We start from the raw sequence: 12,019 nt of genomic DNA on the forward strand, positions 1-12,019 counted from the left end.
TCTTTGCGACTACATGGACTATAGCCCACCAGGCTCCTGCGTCAGTCCATGGGATTTTCCAGGCAAGAGTACTGGAGTGGGTTGCCATTTCCTTCTCCAGGGGGATCTTCCCGACCCAGGGATTGAACCCAGGTCTCCCGCATTATAGGCAGACGCTTTTTACCGTCTGGGCTACCAAGGAAGTCAATGCACATCTAACACACAAATAATGAAAATCTAGAGCAATGATCAAATAAATAGCCATTGGGATTACATTTATAATTATATTGTGTCTAAACTGATTTGTGTGCTGGAACTGAGAAAGCCTTCTGTTATAATGCTTTCAAAAGAGTACTTGAGCTTCACAGGTAGTTCTAAGATTTTAGCTTTAGTTTTCTAGTTTCAGCATCCAAACATGAGGAGTGTATGTGTAAATATTTAAATAGAATTACAAGTTTCTGGAAAGTCTCAAGATGTTTCTTGGGATGATAAACCAGCAGTTCTCAACCAGCACACTTCATCTGAATCACAGCATTTCTCAATTCCCCTGAGAAGTGTCCATAACTAGAACTGTTCTTGATGCACAAGAGAAAAGTCTATTTATTACACTGAGTGGATGCTTGAGGGCATTAGGGCTTAATTCTCTTGTGGAGTCCCCCATTGGTTATTGCATTTCACAATAAGGATGAACAAAGATTCAAATTAGTTTCTTAATACCAGTATTAGCCTGAAAAATTACTTACTCATAATATTCACCTGTACTAAGTACTCATGCTGATTCTGTAGAAATTTGTTTTCTCACAGTTGTAAATCAATATAAACAGAAAATTAGATGAGACAAATGCCAAATCTGTTTCATATATACATATATACAAGGTCTTCTTGTTTATTCGGAAAAGTTGAAATTGCTATGGCATAAACAGTTCCTGATTTTTTCCACCCAGTTTTTGATTGCTGAATATATCCAGAGGTCAGGCAGATATACCAACAATAATGAAAACCAGAATACTGATTACTAATCCATAAAGATTGTGTCACCATTTAAAATAACATATGTATTTTTTCACTGATTTCCCACAAGGACACTGTAAACTAATACAGGTATTATTAGACAATTCATGTCACAGATGGAAACAATGAAATTTACAGAGATCAAATGTCTATAAAGTCATGCATATAAGTTTTAAAACCTGAATTTATTACATGTCTTATATAAAACTATGTTGACTTTTACTAATACACTGGATTTCAGTGATTAAATTTGAAAATTAAGTAGGATAGGACATAAGTTTACTTTTTAACTCATTTCTTTGGTCCTATGATTCATATAATAGATTCATACTGATTAACTTATATTTAAATCATGAATAAAAATTTATTCTTAAAAAAAGATGAAATATATAATGTGAATAACCGTGTAAGACAGGAAAAAAAATTCTGGTTCAATACGCCAGTTTCCTTTGACCTTCACACAACAGAATGACCTATTTACTTGCAGGAACACAAATTTTAACTTCTCAGGGAAAAGGGGCTCTATGACATCAACTGCATAAAGCATGTTGATTTCCTGTCGGGGAACAGAGGGGAAAAGGAAGCAACAGACACTGAACAATGAAAGAAGTTGGAAGACCAGAGGAAAGCACTGATCGAAGGAAGGGAGGAGGAGCAGATGGCTTAGGAGGGAGACATGTGGGAATTGGGGGGAAAGGAAGCAATTGGCAAGGAGAGGGCTGAATGCCAAATTTATGAAGGATCTGGAGGACCCTGGGGATCTGGATGGGATGTGAGTCAGCTGCTTTTTACCAAAATATCACACCAACAAGGGAAATCAAAGAAGCCTACAAAGACACACAGGAAGCAGAGAAGGACTGGAAAAAGAACTGATGACATATTGCATTCTAACAATTGTACCTCTTAGCATGGGGAATGGGAGGTGTTAAATCATCTTTTATGTATAACTGAATTTTTCTCCGAACTTCACTAATGATTTTCAAACCTTTAACTTGCTTATGAAAGAAATGATGCAGATACAACTCTTCTATTTAAACCACATTTTACTGATACCCTGTATTGGTGTGTTTTCTCATTCAAATATAAATCAATTACTTTCAACCATCTATAGGGTGACCAGCTGTCTCAGTTTTCTGATAACTAAAGGTTATTTTCCTGGGCCTGGGATTTTCGGTGCTAACACTAGGACAGTTCTCTGCAAACCAGGATCGTCAGTCATCTTATCTAAGTTAAAACCTTAAGAAAAGACCACTAAATGTCCTTGCTCTTCATGCTAAAACATACAGACACTGAAATTTTCCCCACATTTTTCAAAGAAGAATGAATACGATCTTAATACAGGGATATGATAAGTAGGTGAAATTGACAATAAAATGGTTTCTGGACTATGGCTTTGATAAGAATAAGTAACATAATGAAAGCATTTCTTTATAATTTATTTTTTTCAACTAAGTACCAAAAAGTCTGTAAGACATATAATATATTTGTAGCAGACTGCTTTGAGGACAGGTAAGAAAAAAATTAAAATTAAAGCACAGCTTATCTCAAAAAATAAGACAAGTCATTTAAAATGCTATGTCACAAAGCCCCAAAGAAGATGGAAACAATATGTATCATTCATCTCTAAATTTTAACTTAAAAATTAAGAGTTTCAAACATGAAAGTCTTTTAAACTCTTCTTTTAAATACTAAAATGACATAATTCTGGGTAAATGACAGTAAAAGGTTATTTGGAAGAAAATTATCTGGAATTTCAGAAATGAGTCCAGGATGTTTACCATCTACACTGTATTGTTACTATTTAGCTTTTACAACATTTTATTGTATTTATATTAAATTGCAAAGCTACTACATCAATATTTTTATTTAATTTCCCATTCCCATTTAATTTCTTATAATTGCTTTATTTTTCTGCAATAACTTTTGATGTGTGTACAGCTGATGAAATTATAATCTAGCTAATCCACAAATTGCACTATTAACTATATAGTCAGTTAAATCATTCTCTGACTCATTCCATTTTAATATAAATCCTTCTTTCCTTAAATGCCAAATGGTGAAGAGTCATTTACCATCCTCTTTAGAAAATCTCCTAATATCTTTTGAGGAAAGACCTTTACTGTCCAGAATAAATGGTTTTAGTTTATTTGAACCTTTAGTTAAATTATAACTGGTTTAGTTGAACTTATTTGATTGAACTTGGCCATTTATAGGTCATCTTTTGTGAACGTACCAAATTTCAAATTTTATAGATCTTTGTTATATTACAGTTGTTATTACTGGACATAATATGGGCTAATTCTCAAATGTATCTAGTTTAGTTTCAAAACCACTATAACCTCCACTGTGTGAACTAATCTCTCCAGACCCTTACAAACTCAAAGACAATATTTCACAGTGGAGACTAAGAGTTGCTGTGATTCTGAGTTGAAATCTGCACTAATAGCAAATTCTTAGAGTCTTTATATATGTGGAAAAATCTATAGAACCTTTAGAAAATGCTGTCAGTAAACAAAAGGCAGGTGTCTCCACAGCCAGTTCAGAGTTAACCACTGCAGTGAAATTTTAGTATTTATGTGACAGGTTTGCTGTGAGGATAAAACGGTTAGTATATATGTATATATATAGTGCTTAGAATGGGGCCTGGCACATAGTAAGTGTGGCATTAAGTGTTTAATGTCAATATCCCCTTCATCATCATCATTATCACTAACATTAGCCTCCTCCTTGTCTCCATTAAGACACAATTGACAGGTATAAGTGTAACATAATGGAAAGAACATAGCTTCTTCACTGAGTTTCAAAGGGGATTAAATGAGATAATATAAAATCTGTGCATGGCAGTGCTCAACATACAATAGCTACTGTTATTACTATAGTAGGGTAGTAAATTGTTGGTGTCCTTATAATAACCAATAATCAGGGACTTCCCTACAGCTCAGATGGTAAAGAATCTGCCTGCAATGCAGGAGACCTGGGTTCGATCCCTGAGTCAGGAAGATCCCCTGGACAAGGAAATGGCAACCCACTCCAGTATTCTTGCCTGGAGAATTCCTTGGACAGAAGAGCCTGGCAGGCTACAGTCCATGGGATGGCAAAGAGTCGGACACGACTGAGCAACTAACACACACACACACACACACACACACACACACAAGTATTATTGCATCACTGATGCAGTGGACATGAACTTGGGCAAGCTTCGGGTGATAGTGAGGGACAGAGACGCTTGGTATGCTGCAGTCCATGGGCTGACAAAGAGTTGGACACGATTGCGATATTTAACAATAACTATTGTGGGGCTTTCCTGGTGGCTCAGCAGTAAAGAATTCACCTGCAATTCAGGCAACTCAGGTTGAATTTGTGGGTCAGGAAGATCCCCTGGAGGAGGAAATAGCAGCTCACACCAGTATTCTTGCCTGAGAAATCCCATGGACAGAGGTGCCTGGCAGGCTACAGTCCATGGGGTCGCAAAAGAGTGGCACATGACTTAGCAACTAAACAACAGGTACTACTGAATACCTTAAATCATTTAACTTATGAATACATTTGTTTTTATGCTTATAAGTGAATTAAATAAATTTTATTTATATCTTCTGTGAGAGATGGGCTATTTCCTTCTGACATTATGCCTGCCATACCTGTAGCTACCATCAAGAGAATGTTTATTTGTACAGAAACAATAAAAAGATATGGGAAGCATGCCACAGACATTGAACAATTGTGTGACTCTCCCAAAACTAGCATGATTTTAACATACTTATCTTTTTACTAAGGTAACAATATTAAAAGTACCCCAGGTCTACAAATTTAAAATAAATGGCACATTTTTAAATAAGCTGAATACCATTTCACAATATTTTGGCACTAGTAAGTTTCTATTCTCTTTTTACCAATGATGATTCACTACGTTCAGAAGCTCAAAATCATGCTAACAACTTTTTCTTGGTCTTTTTGGGTCTACTTGTCAGCAACATAATTCTGTAATTGACAATCTTTACACACAGTTATGCCCTTTTGTAGTCTCGGAATTTATCTGCGGTATGTACTTTCAACTGTATTTATCTTTTTCTTTAATTCAAGGGCAATTTTAGTTTTTTTGCTTGAACACAGATTTTTTCCCTCAATATATGGTATTGTTTTCCCCAATCTTATTAATAACATTCTCAGTCTTCCACTCATACAAAATAATCTTGAGGGGCTTCCCTGCTGGATCAGTGATTAAGAATCCTCCTGCTAATGTAGGAGACATGAGTTTGATTCCTGATCCGAGAGGATCCCACATGCTGAGAAGCAACTAAGCCTGCACACCACAATTATTTAGCTTGTGCTCCACTCACTGCAACCACTGAAGTCTGTGCACCCTAGAGCCCACGCTTGGAAACAAGAGAAGCCACCGGAATGAGAGGTCTGCAAGCCACAACAATGAGTAGCCACCACTCACTGCAACTAGAGAAAAGCCCATGCAGCAATAAAGAACCAGCACAGCCAAAAAAAATGAATAATTTTTAAAAAATCTTGAATTTAACTACAATATTTCTAAAACATAGTGAAATAAAAGCAATATATCACTTTTTATAAAGTATATTTAAATGTTCTACAGCAAAAAAAAAAGTCTTAGATACTCTAATTCATTTCTATGGGAAAAATTCATTTATTAATAATAATGGTTATGTCTAAGTTTCAGATATATGGAGTAAATCTATTTAATCCAGCCTTCCCTTCTATTTCTCATTCTCAATATAAATACTCAGGTTTGGGTGGGAGAATACAAGAAAGAAAGAACACTAGAGACAAAAACCATCTAATGCCTCTTTCAAATTATTCTAATAAATACATGCCAAAAAAGTTCTAAAAGATTCTCCTCTCAGGTAGGAAAATAAAATGCTTTTTATATATTCCTGGTTTATAATCATCACAGATCTAAAATCTGGCTTGGAATACTGGTCAGGGTAAAAAGAAATGACTTAGAACATCAAAAAATGCAGGTGCAGTTACAATTCAATTACATATTTTCCTTTTTTGTAGGGTGTGGCTTTGTTCCTACAGCTGGGAGCATTGTACTTTAAATTTTCAACAAAGAAAGCCACCACATTAAAGAACTCTAGAAATTCCTATAACCAAAACTGTAGCAATAATCATGCAATCTTCATATGCCTTTCATAAAGATAATATGTGCTTTAATCTCCTGTTTGTCTGTACTCAACACATTTGGCAAAGTACTTGGACAACAGAAATGAAAACAATCATTCAAGAACAAAGCTGAGGAAAGAAGAACCACAAAAAATATCTAATAACCAACATCTCTTAAGAATTTACTTTGCATTTTTGAAAAAAAAAAAAGAATTAGAATTAACATCAGGCATTATGTTTCTGTTTTAAGTTTTTGTTTTAATTACTCAATTTTAGTTTGCCTAAGGGAAGAAAATCCAACAAAAACAATTAAGATCTAAATAAGAGCAGTAATTTTGTATACAAACTGCTGATTTTTCATCATTTCCCTGCGTGTATAAATGTGCTTTTTTACCTCCAGTGTTTTATCAGTTTAACAGTCATAATTTACACAAAACACACAGATGGTTTTAGAAACAGTAAAAGTTTCAAAATGTTACAACTTCCTGGCATATGGAACACTATCATGGATCATCATGTTGGCAGCATTTAAATTATTTTAAAATTATTTATACATTAACATCTTGGCATTGTTTCATAGTCATAGGTTATTTCAACATTAAAGTGTTTGATTCTTGATAGGAGATGCTTTTTATTCTGATTTTAAGCTAATGTGTGGAGGCATTGGTGCCCTTTATTTACAGGATAGCATCTTCTAGACAGTAAAATGTAAATGAAAATTCTATAATAAAGCACTCTGGCATAAACCACAACATTTCTTCTAGTTTAATATATAATTAATTTAATATATAAAAGGAAGTTCCAAGAATTTTTTAAAAAATAAAATTTACCATAGCAGTTTTACACCTTTTTTGCCACAAAAAATGCATAGATACATATATATGCATACACACAAAACAAAACCTTTAAGATTAACTTAGACTTTCAAAATGTGATGCTACAACACCTTTATGTTTTAACTATTTTATTAGATACAATACAGAAAGAATTGGCTATACAATTTTAATGTGCCTGATTTCAACCTTTCCAATTTCCTTTGAACCAGTTCAGTGAGTTTTAATCCCACTATTAAATTGAGACTGCTATTGTTAAGATCATTAATGACCACCAAGTTGTCAATTCCAATGGTCAATCTCAATCCTTTCATTACCTGATCTACAGGCTGCAACAGACTCAGTCACTGCAACCTCCTTAAAGCACTATCTTCAGTTGACCACCCTTCTGGTTTTCTTCTTTTCTTACTGACTGACTGCTTACTTTCAGTCTCCATTGCTCTTTCTGCCTCTTTTCCCTGAGAGCTAAACACTGGATCTCTTTTCCTTTCTATGTATAATCACTCCCTTGGTGATTTCAGTCTCCTCTTATTTAAGTAATATGTACATGCTGATGATGCCCATATTCATTAAGATAGGCTAATGAGTCTCTGCTAAGAAATTCTCTGTGATTTACTACAACAAAAACTTATTTCTCCTTCTTTCTACATGACCACAGGGGAAGACAGGAGTGTAGGTGGAAAGTTCTGCTACACCTAACTCAGGCACCCAGGCTCTTTGGGTGTCCTGGAACATGTGTCTTCCTTGATTCAGTTCCGCTCAGTCGTGTCCGACTCTTTGCGACCCCATGAACCGCAGCACACCAGGGCTCTCTGTCCATCACCAACTCCCGTAGTCAACCCAGACCCATGTCCTTGGTTGCCACATGGTAAAGAGAAAGTGCTGGAGGCTCACTCTCTAGTATTTAACATCTTTAATTTTCACTCTTAGCTCCTGAAGCTGAACCAGCCAAATGGGTTTGCCCCATAGCAAGGAAACTGAGACGCAGAACCTTTCTTCTGCCCAGAAGGAGGGGAGGACTGCCTGGTAATGAGTACTTGTTTTGTCTACCACAACTCAAATTTTTCTCCAACCTCAACCTCAACTCTGATGTTCTGACTCATGTTTCCAACTGCCCATCTGACGTTTATCCTTGGATATCCAATAAGAATTTCAAAATCACAATGTCTAAAACGGAGCTCCTGATACTTCCCATTTCAAATCTTCTCTTTCTACCATTAATGGCATCTTTGTCAATGGCATCTGGACCTTTTCAGTTACTCAGACCAATGGACTAAGATAACCTTTTCTTTTTCTCACAAGCCACATCCAATCTTTTAGCAAATTCTGTTGGCAATTGCTTCACAGCAGATCCAGAACATAACCTTTCCTCTTCAACTACCTCCTAAGAGAGATTACTGAAAAAGCTCCTACTGTTCTCAGCCATTACCATTCTTTACTGTGTACTCCAGAGAGTGGAGGACTCTTCTGAGAAATCTCTGATGCTTCACACCTTGTTCTGAGGGGAAGTGAAACTATTTACAAGGACTACAAGGTCCTAGATAGTCTGGTTAGATTTTTTTTTTTTCCTAATTTTCATTGGAGTACAGTTGCTTCACAATGTTATGTTAGTTTCTGCATACAGCACAGTGCACTAGTTACACACACACACACAGTCACTCTTTTTAAGACTCTTTTCCACATAGGCCATTGCAGAGCACAGAGTTCCCAGTGCTATATAGTGGGTCCATATTAGTTATCTATTTTATATACAGTAGGTGTATATGTCAACCCCAATCTCCCAGTTTCTCCCTCCCTGCCTTCTCTTACTCATAACCGTAAGTTCTGTTTCTACATTTGTAACTCTATCTCTGTTTTGTAAATAAGTTCATTTGTACCTTTTTTTTTAGACCCCACATATAAATGATATCATATGATATTTGTCCATCTCTGTCTGACTTAATTTCACTCAGTATGACAATCTCCAGGTCCCTTACCTGCCTCCTGAGAAACCTGGATGCAGGACAAGAAGCAATAGTTAGAACTAGACATGGAACAATGGACTGGCTCCAAATTGGGAAAGGAGCACGTCAAGGATGTATATTGTCACCCGGGTTATTTAACTTCTATGCAGAGGAAATCATACAAAATGCCAGGCTGGATGAATCATAAGCTGGAATCAAGACTGCAGGGAGAAATATCAACAACCTCAGATATGAAGATGATACAACTTTAATGGCAGGAAGAAGTTCTTGTGGAAGGTGAAAAGACAAGAGTCAAAAAGCTGGCTTAAAACTCAACATTAAAAAACTAAGATCATGGCATCTGGTCCTATCACTTCATGGCAAATAGATGGGGAAAATGTGGAAATAGTGTTAGATTTCATTTTCTTGGGCTCCAAAATCAATGTGGAATGGTGACTGCAACTGAAAAATTAAAAGATACTTGTTACGTGGAAGAATAGCTATGACAAAGCTAGACAGTATATTAAAAAGCAGGGATATTACTTTGTTGACAAAGGTTCATATAGTTAAAGGTATGGTTTTTCCAGTAGCCACATATGGATATGAGAGTTGGACCATAAAGAAGGCTGAGTGCCAAAGAATTGATGCTTTTAAACTATAATGCTGGAGAAGACTCTTGAGAATCCCTTGGACAGCAAGGAGATCAAATCAGTCAGTTCTGAAGGAAATCAATCCTGAATATTCATTGGAAGGACTGATGCTGAAGCTGAAGCTCCAATACTTTGGCCACCTGATGTGAAGATCTGACTCAATGAAAAAACCCTGATGCTGGGAAAAATTGAGGGCAAGAGGAGAAGTGGGGGACAGAAGATGAGACGGTTGGATGGCAGCACTGACTCAATGAACATGAGTTTGAACAAACATAGGGAGATAGTGATTGACAGAGAAGCCTGGCATCCTGCAGTTCATGGGTCTCAAAGAGTCGGACACAACTGAGCTACTGAATGACAACAGCAACCATTTTGCTATTTCGTTCTTTTTTATGACTAGTTGCCATCCTTGATGCCATCTCCTACAAATCTCCCTTTGCTCATTCTGCTCCATCCACAATGACTATTCTGCATTTTGTTTTGAATGTTAGAGTTACATCCTGACTTAGGGTCTTTGAACTTAACTATTTTGTCTGAGCACTATCTCTTTATCCCTCCTTTAGTTTTTTTCACATCTTCATATAAAACATTTCTTGTCCTCTATTAATATTTAAAATTGAAATTTTACCCCAATCCTAATTAATCTGTCTACCACATCATTATTTTTATAGGACTTATTATAGTCTAATACACTACATCGTATGCTATCTATTATGGTTTTACCTGTATAATTAATCACAGAATATAGCTTCAGAAGGGCATTTCCAGATTTCTGTTAATGCTGCATCTCCAATGCTGAGAAATTTAGCATTAATTTGTATTAAACACAAACAGGAGACAGCTGAGGAGGAGATAGATAATAATGATGTTAATGAGTTTGAATTATTAGGGAGGGAAATAGAAATTACAGGTAAGAGTCATCAAATGACTTAAAATATATTTTTAAAGGGAAAATTTATCTTAATTTTCCATAAGTCTAAAAGGAATCTGTTATCAATAACAAAAGGAGCATTTGGCCCTAAACTCTATTCCCCTGTGTTCTTGATTCTTTTTCCCCAAATCAGTGTTTCCGCATATGAGACATCAGAAGCCACTTTGCTATGTGGCTTTTCAGCATCTCATAAAAGTAGAGCTATGTCCTTCTCACACTAATTCCTAAAATTAAATCATTTGAGAAGCTCATGCTAATTCAGATCAGTGCAGGAAAAAAAAAATGTTTGTTTTACTTTAAGGTCTCTAAATCCTTGTCCACCACAACTCTCTCTCTCTCTATTTTTTTTTTCCACCACTTAATTTTCATACTGATCTGCTAACTAGTGGTTTAGACACAGTACAAGCATTTATTAGGATTACGTGGTCCTATACGATTATTATAACTTTTTTCTTCAACATTAGCAAAGACCTTTGCTTTACACACACATTTTCCTGGGAAACTTTATATCTTGGTCCATAAATTCACAAGGAGATCAAACCAGTCAATCCAAAATGAAATCAATCCTGAGCATTCATTAAATGGCTGATGATGAAGCTGAAGCTCCAATGCTTTGGCCACCTGATGCGAAGAGCTGACTCATTAGAAAAGACCCTGATGCTGGGAAAGATTGAAGGCAGAAGGAGAAGTGGACAACAGAGGACAGAGGATGAGATGGTTGGATGGTATCACTGACTCAATGGACATGAGTTTGAACAAGCTCCCAGAGATGGTGAAGAACAGGGAAGCCTTGTGCTGCAGTCAATGGGGTCACAAAGAATCGGCCATGACTGAGCGACTGAACAACAGCAACATCAACAACAACAAAAAAAACAGTAAAGGAGAATATTGTGCAGTCATAGAATCAACGAGAGTTCAGTTACTTAGGTACTTTGGTCAATTCCTTGTAAGACAGAAAAAGCAAAGAAGTCTCATAGAATTGCTGTTAACAAGAAAAAAAATGCATCATTACTTATTACAGATAGCTTACTTCTCTACTCACATCACAGTAGAAATTCAAAATCCAATAATCTGGTCACATTATTTTATTTTGCAATGAGGCCAATCCATCATAACCATCATTCAGAAAAAGATTTTACCTTTCAGAAATGACATCAAACTCTATAGAACACAAAAGCAATTTAAAAAGGAGAAAGATAAAAATTCTGAAGTGACTTAAGCTTCTTTCTGGAAATTATACTGTATTTCTGAATTCTATTTATAATATTTTGCTATAACATCTAGAAATGAGATATGACCAGAGTTACTAAAATAATTATGTCATACATAAAAGTGTTAACTCTCAGACAGTGAAATCATAGTTTTCTTTTACTGAGTAGCAAACTAAACAACATGTATATTCCTTTTGTTTTTATGTCAATACAGGGAGAATGAAAACATTTCTTTTAAAGAAGCATTGAAAATGAGAGCTGTTGCAGTCCTGTGTTTAAAAGAATCCACGTTTTTCTCTTTTTCTTTGTTGGAGATCCATACAGTTAG

The 12,019-nt window shown here is 35.8% G+C and overlaps 1 protein-coding gene across 6 annotated transcripts in view; it reads right to left on the reverse strand.

Annotated features, from left to right (window-relative positions):
* The window catches only part of ROBO1 (roundabout guidance receptor 1), a 1,292,670-nt gene that overhangs the window by 136,852 nt on the left and 1,143,799 nt on the right, over positions 1 to 12,019 (reverse strand). The gene's annotated exons all lie outside the window — the stretch shown is intronic.

Source organism: Bos indicus, chromosome 1 (genome assembly GCF_029378745.1).
Source record: "Bos indicus isolate NIAB-ARS_2022 breed Sahiwal x Tharparkar chromosome 1, NIAB-ARS_B.indTharparkar_mat_pri_1.0, whole genome shotgun sequence".
Taxonomy (NCBI): Eukaryota; Metazoa; Chordata; class Mammalia; order Artiodactyla; family Bovidae; genus Bos; species Bos indicus.